A 19,928-nucleotide genomic window follows, 5' to 3' on the forward strand; every position below is an offset into this window, starting at 1 on the left:
ATAATCTCTTATTTTTAAATATTTTTAAAATTATTTTTTTTTTAAAATTTTTTTTTTAAAAAAATTATTTTTAAAATTTTACTTCAGAAAATTAACACCTCTTTCTAAAAAATAATCTCTAATTAGTTTTCATACAGTTGTCTGTCACTTCACATATAATTACACAGCACGGTTAAGATACTCTCGATTCAGTTTTCGAAGCCAAAGGTCAACAAACTTTTCTTAAAGGGCTAGATTTTAGGGTTGCAGGCTCTACAGACACTGTTGGAACTAGAGAACTCTGCCACTGTAGTGCTAAGACAGCCACAGACAATACATAAGGAATGGATGTGACTATGTTCCAATAAAATTTTATTTAAAATAGGTGAGTGGCCTGTGGGCCATAGTTTGCTGATTCCTGCAACCAGGCAAACAGATCTGATTATCAATATATAATACCCTCAGTAAACAAATGATCACATGTTCCCTTGTTTCTGAAAGTTATTATGTCCTCTTAAATCTAGAAGTGAAACATCAGTTATTTATATGATAAAGAAATCATTAAAATACTTTGAGGTCAGAATCTCAGATAAACTGAAAAAATGTGCTAATAGAGAGCACACATTAAAATATAAGTTTCAAAATGTATAGTGGGGATATGATTAATTTTAACTAAGCAATCTTACATTAATCAAATGAAAGAATTTAAACTCTATTATTACATGTCTGGTTTCAAACTCAAAATATATTTAATCAAAACTTCAGTTTTTTGGTCAAATTCCTAGATAAATAAAATTTAAAGCTTTTAAGTCAGGTTCTAGTTCCAGATAAAATGGGTTAAACATACTCCAACCTGTCTCTCTGAGTAAAGGTAGCTACAAGACCTGGATAGAATACATGAATAGCTACTTTGTTTTATTATAATTATTATTATTTTTTTTTTGAGAGAGAGAGAGAGACAGACAGAGTGTGAGCAGGGGAGGGGTAGGGAGAAAGGGAGACACAGAATCTGGAGCAGGCTCCAGGCTCTGAGCTGTCGGCACAGAGTCCGACGCGGGGCTCAAACCCACAACCGTGAGATCATGACCTGAGCCAAAGTTGGACACTTAACCAACTAAACCACCTAGGCGTCCCTTGGAACAGCTACTTTAGAACTCTGAAAAGTAAACAGGAGCACAAAGATTGGGTTAGAAGACCAGAACTTGAAGTACCACTGAAACATCATTTTCCAGTATGTAAACCTCCAGTTCAGGTATCCTCTAGCCTGAACCTAATACCACCCCAAAACTAGAAGTGGGCATTAGTGCTGGCTCTAGGAGAGGGAAAGGGATCTTCCAACTAAAAGGAAAGTGTGGAAATCCCTCCCCCATTCCCTCAAGCTCAGCCTCCTGCAGCAGCTTTGGCAATGGAGGCCCATTAGGACCCTAAAACTCTGAGGAAGGGAAAACCTCCCTCTGATTAGAGGAGCTGTGGTCCAAAGAGGATGTGGTGAATCCCTGTTGCTTTCTCTCTGTTATTCTGCCACTTGGCGCTGGATATGGGCACAGTTGTAGGGACTGCACATTAGAGAAGAAAAAATAAAGCTCTACCTTTCTTGTCAGAGAAAAGGGGAGCCCTGAGGAATCAGAAATTACTGGGAGATCCCAAAGAAGGAGCAGCTTCGGAAAGCAATGCTTCAAAGTTGTTTATGGACTCCCAGGCTCATCTCAAGCAGCACATGTGTGTATCTGACCCAGACAAGCACAGACTTTGAGACTTAACTATGATATAGACCACTACCCAAGTTCCAGAATGGCCATGTGTGGTGCACATGTGGGACAGATCCATAGAGCATGGCAAAGGCTCTGAAAATCCAACTAATGTTGTAGTCACAACTCACAGGAACTCGCATCCTTAACCAAACTGGGCTATTTGCCTACTAAAACAAATACATCAACATTCTGCACAGGAACTGAACAAGACCCAAAGTCTCATAACATACTAGTCAAACTCTCCAGGATATAATCCAAAATTACTTGGCAAATGAACAACCAGGAAAATCTCAACTTGCATGGGAAAAGATGCCTACACCAAGGAAATACAGTTGCTAGAATTGAGGAAGATATTAAAGATATTAGAGCAATCCATCATAGAATGCTTCACCAAGTAAAAGCAAACATTCTTGAAACAAACGGATAGATAGAAAGTCTCAAAAAAGAAACAGAAGATACAAAAAGAGAACCAAACTCAAATCTCAGAAGTGAAAAATATCAATAACCAAAATTAAAAGCTCACTAGATGAACTCAACAGTAGAAAAGAGATAACAAAAGATGAAGTCAATGAATACAGAGGAACAGAATTTATCCTCTGTGAACAGAGAAAAAGATTAAGAACAAAACAAAACAGGAAGAGTGCCTCAGATCCCACATTAATGACACCAGAATCCCAACAAAGGGCACCTGAGTGGCTTAGTCGGTTAATGGTCTGACTCTTGATTTCGGCTCAGGTCATGGTACTACAGTTCATGAGATCAAGCCCTGTGTTGGGCTCTGTGCTGACAGTGCGAAGCCTGCTTGGGATTATCTTTCTCCCTCTCTCTGCCCCTCCACCCTCCACCTACACACACGCTCTCTCTCAAAAATAAATAAACTTTTAAAAAATCCTAATATGAGAGGATTTCAGTATTTGTTGAATTTGTTGAAAGACAAAAACTTAGAGTTTCAAGCAGCCCAGCCAACTCCCCAAAGAGAATAAATATAAAGAAATCCATGAATAGCCACATTTAGAAAACTTTAGACAAAAAGTCTTGAAAGCAGCCAGAAAAATTTAACATTACTTAGAGGGGGAAAGTGTTCAAATGACTGTGAATCTATTTTCAGAAATCATGCAGACAGAAGGAAGTAGAACATTTTTAAAGTGCTGAAAGAAAAGAACTGTCCACCCAGAATTCCATAACCAGCAAAAATATCCTTCAGAGATGAAAGTCAAATAAAGACATTCTTAGATGAAGGAAAACTTAGAGAATGTTTTGACAGCAGGAGTGCTGTAAAAGAATTGCTAAAGGAAATTCTTCCAACAGATGGTAAATAACGCCATAAGGAAACTGAAACATCAGTAAGGAAGAGCAATGTAACTGTTAAATATCGAATTAAATATAATGGACTATTCTTATCCTCTTGAGTTCTTTAAATATGTTTGATAGTTGAAAGCACGAAGTATAACCTTCTGTGGTGGAGCTTTCAATGCATGTCATACAATACAATATATAACACAACTACAGCATAAAGTGGAGGGCACAGTAAAGGGACTGACTGTATGATGGTACAGTTTCTATGAGCCACATAAAGTAGCAAAATCTTGATGCTAAGTAGACTGAAAAGTTAAGCACATTGTAACTTGCAGAGCAATCACTATAAAAAAAAACCGTAAAAAGATATAATTAAAAACAATCAATAAATTATCATAGAATACCTAACCAAAACACACACACCAACACACACACACGCACGCACACAGCAAACACTCTAAAAGAAGGCAGGAAAGGGAAAATTGAGAAATAAAAACAGGGGTAACAAATGGAAAGAAAGAATAAGAAAATAGTAAATGTATGAGGCGCCTGGGTGGCTCAGTCAGTTAAGCGTCCAACTTCAGCCCAGGTCATGATCTCACAGTCCGCAAGTTCGAGCCCCACATCAGGCTCTGTGCTGACAGCTCAGAGCCTGGAGCCTGCTTTGGATTCTGTGTCTCCCTCTCTCTCTCTGCCTCTCCCCTGCTCATGCTCTGTCTCTGTCTCAAAAATAAACATTAAAAAAAAAAAAAAGGTAAATGTAAATTCAAACATATCAATAATTACATTAAATGTAAAAGATCCAAACACATCAATTAAGGGAAAATCAAAAAAGAATAGTAGAAAGAAGCATTCTTTAAATACAATGTCATAAGTAGTGAGCCACTCACGAAAGGGGCCACGAGCCAAGGAAAGTGAGCACCTTTAGAAGGTGGAAAGAACAAGGAAACAAATTATCCCACAGAGCTTTCAGAAAGAAACAAAAGTCTTGCTGACACCTGGAATTTAGCCCAGTGAAACTGGCTTCAGAACTGTGAGACAGTAAATTAGTCCTGTTTAAGCCACTGTTTGTGGTAATTTGTTAAAGCAGCAACAGAAAAGTAATGCACTGGATCACAAAACAAACCTCTACAAACTTAAAAAAAAAATAAAATCATACAAAGAAATCAAACTAAATTATCAGTAACAGAAAGATAACAAGATATTCTCCCAAGAGGAGGAAATTGCAAACACACTTGTAAGAAATCCATGGATCAGAGGCAAAATAGAAAATACTTTGAAATCAACAAAAATAAGACACTATATCAAAATTTGTGGAATGCAGCTAAAGCAATCCTTAGGGGATAAGTTTTGACATTAAAATACATTAGAAAAAAGAAAATCTAAAATTAACAATCTAAGCTTTCAGCTTAAGAGACTGGAAAAAGAAGAGCAAACTAACAAGTAGAAGGAAGGAGATAATAAAGAGCAGGAATCAATGAAATTGAAATTAATATTTAAAAAACCAATAAAACCTAAATTAGCTCTGTGAAAGATCAAGACAAGCAAGAATGATAAGACAAAAAGGGAGAAGACATAAATTCTCAGTACCAGTACAAATGGGGAAATTTCACAATAGACTGTATTGTGAAACATTTAAAGAATACATTTAAAGAATAACAAGGAAATACTGTGAGCAAGTCTCTATGCACACAACTCCCTGAAACCATAAACTACTAACATTCACATACATTAATATGGATAAGCTGCACAGGCTGTAACTATTAGATAAATTGAATTTGTAGTTAAAAACTTGCAAAAGAAGAAATTTTCCAGGCCCAGATGTCTTCGCTAATGAAATCTACCAAATATTTGAAAAACAGATTAACTCTAGACTGATAAGACTAGCAAGTAAGAAATAAAACTGTCCCTATTTGCAAAAAACATTATTGTCTACTTAGAAAATTCCAAGGAATACAAACAAACAAACAAAACCCTCCTGGAACTAATAAATGAGGTTCTCAAGGTCAAAAGATACAAGGTAAACATCAATTATATTTATACATACTAAACAGTGAACAATTCAGAACCCCCAAGTTTTAAAATAATGCTATTTAAAATAGTTCCACAGAAACAAAATACTTAGGTATAAATCTGATAAAGCATGTACAGGATCTGTATGCTAAAAAGTACAACATGCTGATGAAATACGTCAAAGATGATGCAAGTAAGTAGAAGCATATACGGAGTTCACAGACTGGAAAACTCAAAACAGTAAAGATGTCAATTCTTTCCCAAACTGGTCTACATATTTAATTCAATTCCAAAAACAATCCCAGGATTTTTTGATGTTGTAGAGAAGCTGATTTTCAAACTAATATGGAAAGGCAAAAAATCTAAAATAGCCAAAACTATCAAAAAACAAATTTAAAAAAAAAGAAAAAAAGTTGGAGGAACTATACAATCCAATGGATCAGCACAGTGTCCACAAATAGCTCCACAGAAACACAACCACCTGATTTTTGATAAAGGTGCAAAGATAATACAATAAGAAAAGGATAGTTTTTTGACAAACTGTGCTGGAACAACTGAGTGTCCAAATGCAAAAAAAAAAAAAAAAAAAAAAAAAAAAAAAAAAAAAAAAAAGAATGAATTTTTACCTAAACCTCTTATATAAAAATTCACTGAAATGGATCATAAACCTAAATGTAAAATATAATACTATAAAACTTTTTACCTACCCCCCTCCCCAAAATAGGACAAAATTTTTGTGACCTAGGGCTAGGTAAAGAGTTGTTAGACATGACAACAAAATACAACCCATTAAACAAGATGGGATACATTGGATTTTATCAAAATTAAAAAATTTTGCTCTGGAAATTTTTTTTTTACCATAATATAAAGACAAGCTATACACAGGGAGATAATGTTTATAAATTAAATATGCAACAAAGAATTTGTACCCAGAATAATAAAGAACTCTCAAAACTCAGCAGTAAGAAAACACTCCAATTTAAAAGAAAGAAAGAAAGAAAGAAAACAATCCAATTTAAATATGAACAAAAAGCATACTGATCAGAATGGTTAAAATAAAAAAAACATGGTAACACAAAATGCTGCCAAAAATGGAGAACAACAGGAACTCACATGCGCTGCTGGTGGGAATGAAAAATGGCAAAACCACTTTGAAAAACAGTTTGGTGGTTTCTTATAAAGTTAAATTTACACTTACACAACCCAGGAATCAAACTCCTAGATATTTACTCAGGCCAACTGAAAGCATATTCACACAAAAATCTGCATACAATTGTTTAATGGAAGCTTTACTCAAAATCACCCAAAACTGAAGGAACCAAGATGTCCTTCAATGGGCTGTTTAAAAAGAAAATGATTAAAGGAAATAATTTAGGTGATACAAACAAATTTTATTTAACACTTTATGAGGTAGACAGTCACCCTTCCAACAACTGAAAATGGGGCAGAAGGCAGGAAGCTTTTATAGAATAAAGAACAAAGAACAAGGAAGAGAGAAACAGAAAATATCCGACTGGCTAGAGCCATACAGTCAACCTCATTTGGGATGAGAAGGCCCAGAGGTGGCCTGGTAAACACCAGGGACTGGTTGACTAGAGATACTGTGGTTCTGGTCAAACGGAGCTTTCACAGGGACACAGGTTTGCGGATGTGGGACCTAGAGCAGGAGCAGCTCTATCTCGGGCCTAGAAAGTTGTTTCAACGAGATGAATGGATAAAACAACTGTGGTAAATGCCTACAACAGAATATGCTGCAGGAATAAAAAGGAGTGAACCATTTGATTCATGTGACGTGGAGAAAACTTAAACGCACTTTGCTAAGTGAAAGAAGTCAGATCCAAAAAATTACGTAGTATATGACTGCATGTGTATGACACGCTGGAAAGGGCAAAACAGTCAAAATAAAAGAGATTAGTGGTTGTCAGGGAAGGGGGGATGTGGGAATGGCTGACTTACAAAGCAGGTATGTGAAGTGAGTCGTGGGTTGGGCACCCCTATGGGACTGAGCCCTTCACCTGTGGAATCTGCTACTATCTCCAGGCAGATGGTGTCAGAACTTTAGTGCAATTGTGTGATTTATAACAAATACGTACACTTGGTCATTCAGATGACCAAAGTATATTTCTCACATATATTTTGCCTTCATGGTTCCTGGCTCACTGTTCCAAAACTTCCTGAGCAATAAGAGCAACAGGAACATCCTTTGTTATATTTGGTCCCTTGTTATTCATAACAGGCCCCTTTTTCCATCACAACTGGGTTTATGTTAATGAGGTGACTTCCATAAAATAACTAAGTAAGGATGGAGGCTGATTTCTGGAAGAACCAACCCTGTGATTAGGGGGTTGGAAATTTCAGTTCCACTCCCCACCTCCAGCCTGACCTCCAGGGAAGGGATAGGGACTGGAGGTGAATCGACTGCTAATGGCCAATGACTAAATCAATCATGCCTATGTAATGAAGCCTCCATAAAAAAAAAAAAAAAAAAGAAGAAGAAGAAAAAAGAAAAACCAGGAAGGGCTTCAGAGAACTTCTAGGTTGGTAAGTACAAGAGCGTCTGGAGAGAGTGGTATGCTCCTAAAGGGCATAGAGGCTTCGCACCCTTTTCCCATATCTCGCTCTAGCCATCTCTTCCATCTGGCTGTTCCAGAGCTATATTCTTTTTTAATAAACCAATAATCTAGTAAGTAAAATGTTTCTTTGGGTTCTGTGAGCTGCTCTAGCAAATTAATCAAACCCAAAGGAGGGGGTCATTGGAACCTCTGACCTACAGCTGGAGGCTCAGAATCACTGGTGTCAACCTAGACTTGCAACTGGTGTGTGTGTGAACTGAGGTGTGGGGTGGCAGTCAGTCAGATGGGACTGAGCCCTCAACCTGTGGAATCTGATGCTACCTCTGGGTAGATGGTGTCAGAATTTAGTTGAATTGTAAGTCACCCAGCCTGGTGTCTGAGAACTGCGTGTTGGTGTGGGGAACCCCTCTGCCCTCCACACCCACACATACACAAGTTGCAACTAGGTCCAGAACCTTTTAACAGAAGAATATTCAGAGTGATGAAACCGTATGGTACTGGGATAAGCGGATAATGACCCTGTGCCTTTGCCCAAACCCGCAGAACTGTACATTGCAAAAAGTGAACTTTAATGTATGCGAATTTTTAAAAATCCACTACGATATTAGGGAAATCTTAAGATAGAATGCAGTCTGTGACAAATGAATCTGACGGTACTGCAAATGAATGGCAAAACCCCACTGAAGAGCTTAGGAGGATAATGAGCTGATTTAAGTAACTTTGGAAAACCACGTCTTAAGTGGAAACTTTAAGGCTAAATACAAAAGGGCCTATACATAAACACTGTAGTCTAGTTGGTAAGTTTATTTCTCATGAGAGTACTGGTTAATTCTGAATTTGCTTTTTACATGTATACTGGGGTGGAACAAGTAAGTAAATAGGCCAGGTTTCTCGTTCTCAGAGAAGTTACAGATAAGCTCAAAGGAGAAAGCTAGAATGAACCCTATGGTACTGAAGGAGAGTCACAGACGTTGGTATGAACTTAACATATATGCTGCTTAATATATAATACAAATGGATAAATACAGAAACATTAAAGATGTGTAAAGATGCATCAATTAGCATACAGATATTTAATTCCTCTGTCCTCTGAAAAGGCCTAGAAAGAGTGACACCCCAATAAAAGCACCCCGACATTGGTCTCTAAACACCACTCTCCAATACCAGCTCTACACCAGAGCTCAGAGAAATGCCTGATTCTAGGAGTAGGGTGGAGACAATACAAGATGAGTCTGGAGCATCTTATAGTGCCAGAAATCAAGGAAGTACTCAAAAAACGTCAAAGGGACACAGGGGTCAACGATGAAATAATTTTAGCAACAAAATAAATAACATAGCTTGGACTGTAAGCCAATGTATAAAATAAGTGTACATAAGGACGTAAATGACTGAATGAATGACTGAATGAATGAAAGGGACAAACTTCCTTATGGAAGAATTCCTAATAATATATGTAGACAGACCCTCATCGATAAAAAGCATCCCCTTGAGTGCAGGCTAGAATTAGTGACTCACTTCCAAAGATCAGATGATGGAAAGACAAAAAATACTTTACAGTGTAGAAACCTAGCAAATACTACCTTAACCAAGTGATATTATCATATACTCCCTGATATGATGTGATGAGAGGGAGGGCACTTTGCTATCATACCTTTGATATTCTTCCCTAAAACCATTAGCCTTGGTGTAATCATAAGGAAACATCAGATAAACCCAAATTGAGGGACATTCTCCAAAATACCTCACTAGTATTAGTACTCAAAACTATGAAGGTCATTAAAAGCAAGGAAAGACTGAGAAACTGCCAGAGACCATAGGAGACTAAGGAGGCACAACAAATGCAATGTGGAATCCTTGGAACAGAAAAAGGAGACTACTGGGAAATCTGAGTTTAGAATCTGGAATTTGGGTAACATAAGGTACCAAAATTGGCTTCTTCATTTTGGTTTTGTAAGACGTTATCATTACAGGAAGGTGGGTGACAGGTATACGTGGATTCTCTGTATTATCTTTGCAACTTTTCTATAAATCTAAAATTATCCCAAAACAAAGTTTCTATTATTTTAAAGAATGGACAAAAGACGTGGACAGACCCAAAGAGAATACGTGTACGGCAAAAAAACACGACAAAATGTTTGACATCATTAACTATTAGGAAAATGCAATTTAAAACCATTATCAGATATCGTTCCAAATCCATTAGAATGGCTGTAATTAAAAAGAATGACCACTTGCAGACACCGCAGCCCCAGAGCTGGTCATCCGCTCAGTCATGGTCAACCCCACCACGTTCTTCGTTCTTCAATTATCATTGTGGATGGTGAGCCCTCTAGCTGTGTTTCCTTTGAGCTGTTTGCAAAGTTCTAAAGACAGGAGAAAACTTCTGTGCTCTGAGCACTGGGGAGAAAGGATGTGGTTATAAAGGTTTCTGCTTTCACAGGATTTACGTGCCAGGGTGATGACTTCACATGCCATAGTGGCACTGGCGACAAGTCCATCTATGGGGAGAAATGTGATGATGAGAATTTCATCTTGAAGCACACAGATCCTGGCATCCTGTCCACGGTGAACGCTGGACCCAACGAACGGTTCCCAGTTTTTCATCTGCACCTCCAAGACCGGGTGGTTGGAGGGCAAGCACGTGGTGACTGGCAAGGTGAAGGAGGGCATGAATATCGTGGAAGCCACAGAGGGCTTGGAGTCCAGGAATGGCAAGACCAGCAAGAAGATCACCACTGCTGACTGTGGACGAATCTAATAAATCTCACTTGTGTTTTATCTTAAATACCAGACATTCCTTCCGTAGCTCAGGGGAGGACCCCTTCACCCCCACCTGTTTGAAATACCCTGTAATCTTTGTGCTCTTGCTGCCGTTCTATAGGTTCCATATTTTTCCTTACTCCCCTCCAAGTTTAGGTGGACTGCAGTGTCAAGTTTATGATTATGAATTAAAAAACTAAACAAACAAAAAAGAATGACCGTACCAAGTGCCAGCAAACAGAACTAGAACTATCACACATGGCTGATGGGAATACAAAGTGGTGCAACCAATTTAGAAACTGGCAATTTCTTACGAAGTTAAATTATACAATTACTGGGGCACCTGGGTGGCGCAGTCGGTTAAGCGTCTGACTTCAGCCAGGTCACGATCTCACGGTCTGTGAGTTCGAGCCCCGCGTCGGGCTCTGGGCTGATGGCTCAGAGCCTGGAGCCTGTTTCCGATTCTGTGTCTCCCTCTCTCTCTGCCCCTCCCCCGTTCATGCTCTGTCTCTCTCAGCCCCAAAAATAAATGTTGAAAAAAAAAAAAATTAAAAAAAAAAAAATTATACAATTACCAACAATCCCACCGCTATGTATTTACCCAAGAGAAATGAACACTCACATTCATAAAAGCCTGTACACAAATGTTTATAACATCTCTATTCAAAATAGCTACAAACTCGAAACAATTCAAAGTCCTTCAATGAATTAAGGGATAGTGGTACATCCATACATAACTACTACTCAGCAATAAAAGTGAATGAAATAATGTTATACAAAACAACTTAGTTCACATGAAATCTTAAGGCACTATGCTGAGTAAATGCATGTGTAACAGTGTCAAATAGCTAAATACTCTATGATCCCATTTAGTGTCATTTTTGAAAAGACAAAACTAAAATGACAAAGTGGTTGCTAGAGGTTATGGGTGGAGTCGGGAGGGTACAAGCACAAAGGGAGAGCATGAGGGAGTTTATGAACTAATAGAACTGTCTGGATACGGACTGCGATGACAGTTACACTAACTTATACACGATAAAATTCATCATCTGTTCACAAAGTAAACTTTACTGCATGCTCACTTTAAAAATTAATTTCTGATACTTAAACAAATCATCTTTAAGTCATCAAGATTTTTCCAGGATGTTTAGTTTGGATTTTACTATCTGTAAAAATCCTCTTGTTAATTCTGGCTATTTTCACATAGAACAAATGACACATTTCTCAGCTCAGTCCTAACATGTAGAATCACTGGGGGATCAATAGCCTAGAAGACAATTCCTCTAGTCAGTGCATCACCTGCAAAGGAGTCTAATCCACCAACAATCACAATCTCACCTAATTGAAGAGTAAATCATGACGTGCACTTAATGGCATCATAAAAGAACATTCATTAATTTTTTAAAGAGAATACTGATTTATGGGGCCCCTGGGTGCCTCAGTCAGTTGAGCAACTGACTCTTGATTTCAGTTCAGGTCATGAGATGGAGCCCTTCAACAGGCTCTTCGCTGTATGTGGAGCCTGTTTGAAATTCTCTCTCTCTCTCTCTCTCTCTCTCTCTCTCTCTCTCTGTCTCTCTCTCTCTGCTTCTCTCTCCCCCTCTGTTTCTTTCCCCTGCTCATGGTCTCTCTCTCTCTCTAAAAAAAACAAAACTAAAAACAACAAATTAATTAATTAATTAATTTTAAAAAAGAATATTGATTTATAGCCAGAGAATTCCACGGAGGGGAAAAATGGGATTAATTCTACTTCCAATGTATTGAGAACATTCTAAAAATGAGAGAGTAAAACATAATCATTTGTTCCCGCATTTATTATCAGGGAAAATTAATTGTTTTATTTGAATAAGAAGAAGGTGAAGGATATAAATCAAGTGACATAATATTTCAGAATTCTACTCTTCTGCAAGAGTTTTGCCTCATCTAATATAGTACTACTGTAAGCTTCCATTATACCATCCATACACATAGCACAAAACATTCAAATGCATCCACTCCAACAATTGGTTTAAATTTAAAAATCTAAGTCAAAAGGTACACCTTTCTGGAAAACACCTTTATTATTATTTACTCTATTTGATTCCTAGGTTTATCTCAGGTGTTATTTTTAAAAATCACATTTTGGCAACTATTTGATTTAAATAAAACTCACTGACTACTTGTTTTAAAGGATACAATTGCTCTCAGTTGTGCTAGTAAATTTAGCAACAATCTTAAAGTATAAAATTTTAAAAATATAAAATCTTAAAGTATAAATTTCACTTTATACTTTATTTTCAAAGAACCAGAGATTTTTTTTAAAAAGCCAATCTCCAACTGCACTAATTTCAAGTGGAAAACAAAAAACTTTTGGGGCGCCTGGGTGGCGCAGTCGGTTAAGCGTCCGACTTCAGCCAGGTCACGATCTCATGGTCCGTGAGTTCGAGCCCCACGTCAGGCTCTGGGCTGATGGCTCGGAGCCTGGAGCCTGTTTCCGAGTCTGTGTCTCCCTCTCTCTCTGCCCCTCCCCCGTTCATGCTCTGTCTCTCTCTGTCCCAAAAATAAATAAAAAAACGTTGAGGGAAAAAAAAAAAAAAAAAACTTCTGTGAGGAACAGTGTTTGCCTTAAGGCTTTTTGTTTCCCTGATATTACATTCAATTAGAAGTGAAATGGCCTGCTTCAAGAACTTAGGTTTATTTTCCCCAGAAACACATTTGGAAAAATATATGACTTACATCTGGAACCATATCCTTTCAAACTGAAGCCATTTGTGTGCAGTCACTATAATAGTTCACTGAGGCCAGTTTAGTTTTAACACCCATTGACACAGTGCCTACTGCAAATCAGTCTGCTTAGTCCTCCATGTAATCTTCTCAGTAAATGTTCAATATACTAAACAAAAGGCTGCTTCAGTAATTCAGGTCTGACTTCTAAAGATGCAAATATACCTGTCAAAAGCTTTCAGTAAGTCAGTAAATTTCATCTCTGTGGCATTGCAAGTATTTAAGTCATTCCTATATGTTAATGTCCAAAACCATAGAGGGTTTTCCCCCTCTTCTTAGAAAAATCAACAGAACCTCAGTCATTTTCATTATTGTAGTGTTATACTTCCAGCTCTCTTCAAATTTCCATTTAATAAGTTTTTGCATGTGAACTAAATCCAATAGGACACCACAGTTTCCAAGACACTGAAGCATCAAAAAAAAAAAAAAAAAAAAAAGGCTCACAGAAATCAACATTATCTATTAATACTTTAAAGATTACAGTGCACTGGGGCACCTGGGTGGCTCAGTGCGTTAAGCGGCCGACTTCGGCTCAGGTCATGATCTCAGGGTTTGTGAGTTCAAGCCCCGTGTTAAACTCTATGCAGACAGATCAGAGCCTGGAGCCTGCTTCGGATTCTGTGTCTCCTTCTCTCTCTGCCTCTCCCCTGTTCACGCTTTGTCTCACTGTGTCTCTCAAAAATAAATAAATGTAAAAAAAATTTTTTTAATAAAAAATAAAAATTAAAAAAATAAAAGGTTACAGTGCATTAAACCACGTCTATAAAATAAAAGTAGCTATCACCTACCTAGACCCACATTAATATCGCTCAAACTTAACAGGACAATAGCCATCTCAACTTAAGCAAATGAAATGAATTTTCTAGCCACTGTTCCAAACTTTCTTTTATCAGAAATGAAATTTTGTATAAATATACTTAGGCTACTTGTTTGGAGACATGAAGAGTCATATGGATAAGAAATCATCCATAAGTAATGTTAAATTACCAAAGAATCATGAAGGAATTTTAGTTGGAAAGCTGTGTACTGACATGAAGAAGATGCCCTAAGACCCCATATGACATTTACACTTTGTAGTCCAAACCTGTGTAACAAATATATTTAACCACTTGCCAACAGTTCTGATAACAAGTTCTGTGATGATCAAGTTTAAAATTAATGCTGGTATATGATCTATAAATCTTACATACCTATGCTTACTCCAATCCATCATTACTAGAGTTCCTCATTGCTGCTTTGGGATATTATATAGCACAGAATAACCTTGACCATCACTGAAAAAATTAAGAATTGGCTTTAAAAGTCTTTGAACAATTGGTAAGAATCCCATGGTTTTTCACAAAACTTAGACTGACACTTGGCACATAGTGAGAGCACAACAGGGAGTTGTATATGAAGAAGACAGAGCTCTAGGAGTAGTACACAATCTCTCTCATGATTTTAATTTATTTTTACTCATTTATTTATTTTTCTTTCATTATTTTAAAAAGCTATCCATCCCCAGAAAAGCCATATTGAGAAATTTATTTTAATGTGCTTCTGGGTTGGCAATTCACTATCTATTGATGAATATAGGGCTTAAAACAACAGCTGAGGGGCGCCTGGGTGGCTCAGTCTGTTGAGTGTCCAACTTCAGCTCAGGTCATGGTCTCACAGTTCGTGGGTTCGAGCCCCATGTTGGGCTCTGTGCTGACAGCTCAGAGCCTAGAGCCTGCTTCAGATTCTGTATCTCCCTCTCTTTGTCCCTCCCCCACTCATACTCTGTCTCTGTCTCAAAAATAAACATTAAAAAATTAAAAAAAAAAAACAACAGTTGATTTTTTTTTTTTAATTGGGTAAGTATTTCTGGCTGTTGAAACCAGGGGGAAAAAAAGCAAAAGTGCCAATTTGGATGATGACAGCATTTATAAAGCTATCTTTAGCACTTTGAGGTTTTAACTCAGAAAAGATGGAGTACATGATAATTCTTAAGGCCTTTTAAAAAATTCTTCAGCAGGTATCTGATTAAATCTTAAATTGTCATCTGAGTCTGGATTGATGAACTCAAAATTCCTCACTGCTTCTGGAGTAGAAAGTATCAGAAAAGAGAGAGAAGTCAGGTTCCTACCAATGCAAAGGAAAACCGAAGTAAGCCGTTGTGAACGGTATCGGTTAAACCCTATTCTAGTGTGGCATGAGGAAAGGACCACAACAAGGGACACTAAGACCTGCTTTCAAAGAACTTACATAAACACGAAATACATGAAGAATCCTTTATAAAGCACTGCTGTATCTGTTTTGCTTGTTTTTTTATAAGTAAACTGCTGTACACATATAGGCAGGGCAGGGAATGTGTCTGGTCTTTTCGCCACAATAGCCCCAATGCCTACTGCAATGCCTGGCACAGTGTAAGAAATCAAAAATTATTTGTTGGACAGATGAAGACTTTCAACAGTTATGTCAATACTGACATTTGGTTTCCTGGACTCTAGTGACCTAGCCCCTTTTGACAGCCAGAATGGCCCTTCAAAGATGTCCTTGCTCCTTTCTCTCCTATCCCCAGCCTAGCTTCCCTTACATGGCAAAAAGGCGTTCAGTTATAATTAAGATTATGGATACTAAGATGGGGAGATTGTCCTAAATTATCCAAGTGGGTCCAATCGAATCAATCACAAGAGTCCTTAAAAGCAGAAGAGAAAGACAAAAGGTGGCATCAGAGAGGTGAGACAGAAGAGGAAAGAGGAAATACCGGAAGTGTGAAACAGAGGTGACCATTGTTGCTGGCTTTGAGAAGAGGGGTAAGAATGCCACAAGCCAAGAAATGAGGGTGATCTTTAGAGGCTGAGAAGGGTCCTCATCCGACAGCCAGCAAGACAACTGGGATGTCAGTCAGCCCAACAACTGCAAGGAAAAGAATCCTACCTCCAGCTCCAGGCTCTGAGCTGTCATCACAAATCCCGAAGTGGAGCTTGAACCCACAAAACATGAGCTCAGGACCTGAGCCAAAGTCGAACATTCAACCAACTGAGCCACCCAGGTGCCCGGAGAGTCCGACTCTTGATTTCAGCTCAAGTCATGATCCCAGGGTCATGGGATCAAGCCCCACTTTGGGCTCTGTGCTGAGCGTGGAGCCTGCTTAAGATTCATATTCATATTCTCTTTCTCGCTCTCTCTCTCTCTCTCTCCCCCCTCTGCCCCTTTCCCCCACTCATGCTCTCTGTCTAAAATAAAAAAGTTTTAAGCTATAAAAAAATAACCCCCCCTTAACCTCTACTCTAGCACCCTGTCCTCTTGCCATCACCCTGACACTACTCCAATAAAAGATCTAAAATCTTTAAATGCTTCAATCTGATCAAATCTCCTATTAACTTTTATTCATGCTGCTCATACTTTTCACAATAAAGGAAATATCTTGTTTGAAGGAAGGGATACCTTGAAACAAAATGTGTGGTTCACCAATCACAAATTCTATTTTCTAGTTACAATGTTCAGTCAGCATCCTACCAGAGTACATGACTGCCCCCACTGAATGGTTATAATAAAACTGCAAATTTCACATTCCTTGCAACATGCAGTACCAAGGACATATACCGAACTGTGTTATTAAACAACCAGTATGTCAAATCCTGACTGACTTACCTTCGAAGGAAAAGCCTTTTGTTTTTAAATCTGGAACCATTTCTTTGCCTCTTTATATTTATACACTTGCTCTAAAATATTAAAAAAAAAAAAAAACCAACCTCATAAACAATCTGTTTAACAGTAATTAGAATTTTATCTAGTTAAAACAACAGCAGAGCGTGCCACAACACAGATGGCAAAAGACTTTCTCCTTGCCTGATCAGTGTCAAAGAACCATTCTCCTATTTCACGATCAGGAAGAATTTTGTTATAGGCTATCGCATTTATAGCACACACACTAGTGAGTGAAAAGACAGCTTTATTAAGAAAGCCTTTGTTCAGCAGAACTCTTGGCTATTTCTCAATGTAAAGATTTTTCTTACTGCCCAGATAAAACCCAGCCAAATATATGATTAAGGAATCAGAATGGACGGAAGTCTGTACTATTGATTTCATTCTGGTTCCAAGTCCTTAAGCACACTAATTCCTTATGGAACAGGTTCCCAAACTTGGAGCTTTTAAAAATCCCAATGCTCAAGTTATACCCCATACCAATTAACTCAGAACATCTGGGGATGGGGCAGGCATAAGTATTCTAAAAGATCCCTAAGTGGTTCCAGTATGATGATTAGCAGTGTGGCATGGTATGGTGCACTGAACGGAATCAGAGGCCTGGGATCTGGCAGTGGGCCCTGCTATGAGCAAGCTTGGCCACATCAATGACTGGGTAGCCATTTCCTCATCTATAAAAAGGTAAGACTGGGTAACTTATTGCTAATATCAAACATGTTATGAGTCTATGATGAGATTCCTTAGGTCTCTCCTAAAGATTAATAAACTGCCTCAATTTTAAACTCTCCCACCCCCCAACAAATCCAATCCATGATCTGATACTTTTCCCAGCCTGTTAAGAGCTTATTTTTGTAAATAAAGATTATTTTAGAGTAGGGATCAAATTTAGCTCTTCAACTGCTCAGATTCTGATACACCATTATGTCTATCCAGGTCATAACATAGCATATGGACTGGGAATGACTGGGAAGCTTGAATTACCTCAAAATACCACTTGTTATTAGACTTCTTGAATTCCCATTAAGTTATATACACGTATTCTGGTTTTCCTAAATAGCATTCCTGGTTTTGTTTAGGTCACAGAGGTGTAACAGGATTTTAACTTTTCACTGATGTTAGCTCATTTCAAAGAAGGAAAGCATCAAGGACACTGGCCGGAAACATGGGTTGGGAGAACTGCTGAGGAGTGGCTGTTGCTGGACAGTCTCAAGCAGAGTTCCCGCCTTCAGCCAGACCTCTTACAAATGTACGCCACCAGTGATGAGGCTGCTTGAGAAAAGACTGATCCACTCAACATGTCAAGCACTTCATAGAACGAGGGTTTGGGGACTGGGTGGCAGACTTCTAAAACGGTCCTCCAACGATCCCTGCACTCGTGGTACTCACACAATTGTATAATTACCTGTTCCTCTGAGTGTGGTCTGGGCCTAGCGACTTCCTTCGAAAGAACAGAATATGGCAAAAATGATGGGCTATAACTTCTGTGATTAGGTTAAAAATGATGTCCTTCTTGCTAGTATTCTCTTCTGCTGGCACTCTTTCTTGCCCTCTTCCTTTCCTGCTCTGAGGGATACTCAACAGTAAGATCCATGTGACGAGGGACCAAGGGAGGCCTCTGACCAACAGCCTAAGGAGAAAATGAATCCTGCCAATAACCACGTGAGTGAGCTAGGAAGTAAACTTTTAGATGAGACTGCAGGCCCAGTCAACACACCAATTGTAGCCTTCTAAGAGACCCACCTAAGCCATTCCTATATTCTTGACCCACAGTGAGATAGTACATGTGGTTGTGAGCTGCTAAGTTTTGAGGCAATTTATTATGCAGCAATAGACAGGAAATACAGGCACAGAGCAACGAACACAAACACTGTACTGAAGGAACTAAGGGTTGAATAATGAGTAGGACCAAGGTATCAACAACCTAGTAATGGATAAGGGACACGTAAGTAAGCGTGATAAAGTGTGTTAAACACTCTGACAGAAGTAAAAATATGCAGGGTACAGTAAGGACATAAGAAAGGGTTTGTTTTTGGAAGGGCACAGGCAATGAAGTTCTTTAAAACAGGAATGTGAGTTGTAAGCATGAAATATAATGGTCAGTTTGAGAAACTACATGTAATCTGTTAAATCTGGAACATAGAGGGAAGAGATGATTATTAGTCCTCCAACTTCAAAAATGTGCAAGCATTTATAGGTAGCATAAGACTCAAAGAGGTCTCTAGTATTGTATGCTAAATTTATACTAGTAAACTCTCAACCTCCACTAGATTACAGAACACCATTATGGAATATCACTAATTATGAATAAATGATCCATGCTCCAAGACAGGACTTGGCCAGGGCCAATCCTTCCATCCGTATACTAGATCCCCATTCCCTTCCACCTATACAAGGAAACTGCTCCAGCAATGACCTCTTCTCTCTACTGCATTGTCAAATATTCCCTCTCTACTGGATCATTCCCATCCCATATTTAAAAACAAAAATAAACCCGCTCCCTTAACTCTACATGCCATGTGTACATAGCTCCCCCTTTATGATAAAATTCAAAAGTGTTGCCAATACTCACCCTCTCATCTCCTTTTGAATCCCTGTCAACCAAGCTTCTTTCTCCACCTATTTGTCGAACTTGCCCTTAATAAAGTCTATAATGACTCCCACACTGCTAATACAATGATTAAGTCTCAGTCTTCCTCTTATGTGTGGCCAACAGCTGATACAAACAATAACTCCTCCCATAAGAAACATGGCTCCCAGGGCACCCCACTGTCCTGGTTTTCATCTTTCACATTATCTTTTGCTAGTTCCTCATTTCTCTACTCTCTATCTTCTGAATACATAATGTTCTAGACTTGTCCTTGGACCTCTTTTATGTAACTTATAATAAGAAATATATGCTCCATTTCTGGCACAAAGCTCCTAAAACTCCTGGAATTTTGGAATTTTCTAAGAGACAATAACAATAAGGACATCTTTTGTTGTGTTAATGAGATGACTTTTATAAAGCACCTAAAGAAGGGAGTTGGTTACTAGGAGAACCAACCACGAAATCTGAGGGTTGGAACTGCAGTCCCACCCACCTGCCATCTGGGAAAACAAGGGCAAGGGGCTGGAGGCTGAG

The 19,928-nt window shown here is 38.4% G+C and overlaps 1 protein-coding gene and 1 pseudogene across 3 annotated transcripts in view; one reads left to right on the forward strand and one right to left on the reverse strand.

Annotated features, from left to right (window-relative positions):
• GLCE (glucuronic acid epimerase) overlaps positions 1-19,928 on the reverse strand; it is a 116,753-nt gene that overhangs the window by 57,742 nt on the left and 39,083 nt on the right. The window lies entirely within an intron of this gene.
• On the forward strand, positions 5,202-10,375 carry LOC125168033 (peptidyl-prolyl cis-trans isomerase A-like; annotated as a pseudogene).

Source organism: Prionailurus viverrinus, chromosome B3 (assembly GCF_022837055.1).
Source record: "Prionailurus viverrinus isolate Anna chromosome B3, UM_Priviv_1.0, whole genome shotgun sequence".
Classification (NCBI taxonomy): Eukaryota; Metazoa; Chordata; class Mammalia; order Carnivora; family Felidae; genus Prionailurus; species Prionailurus viverrinus.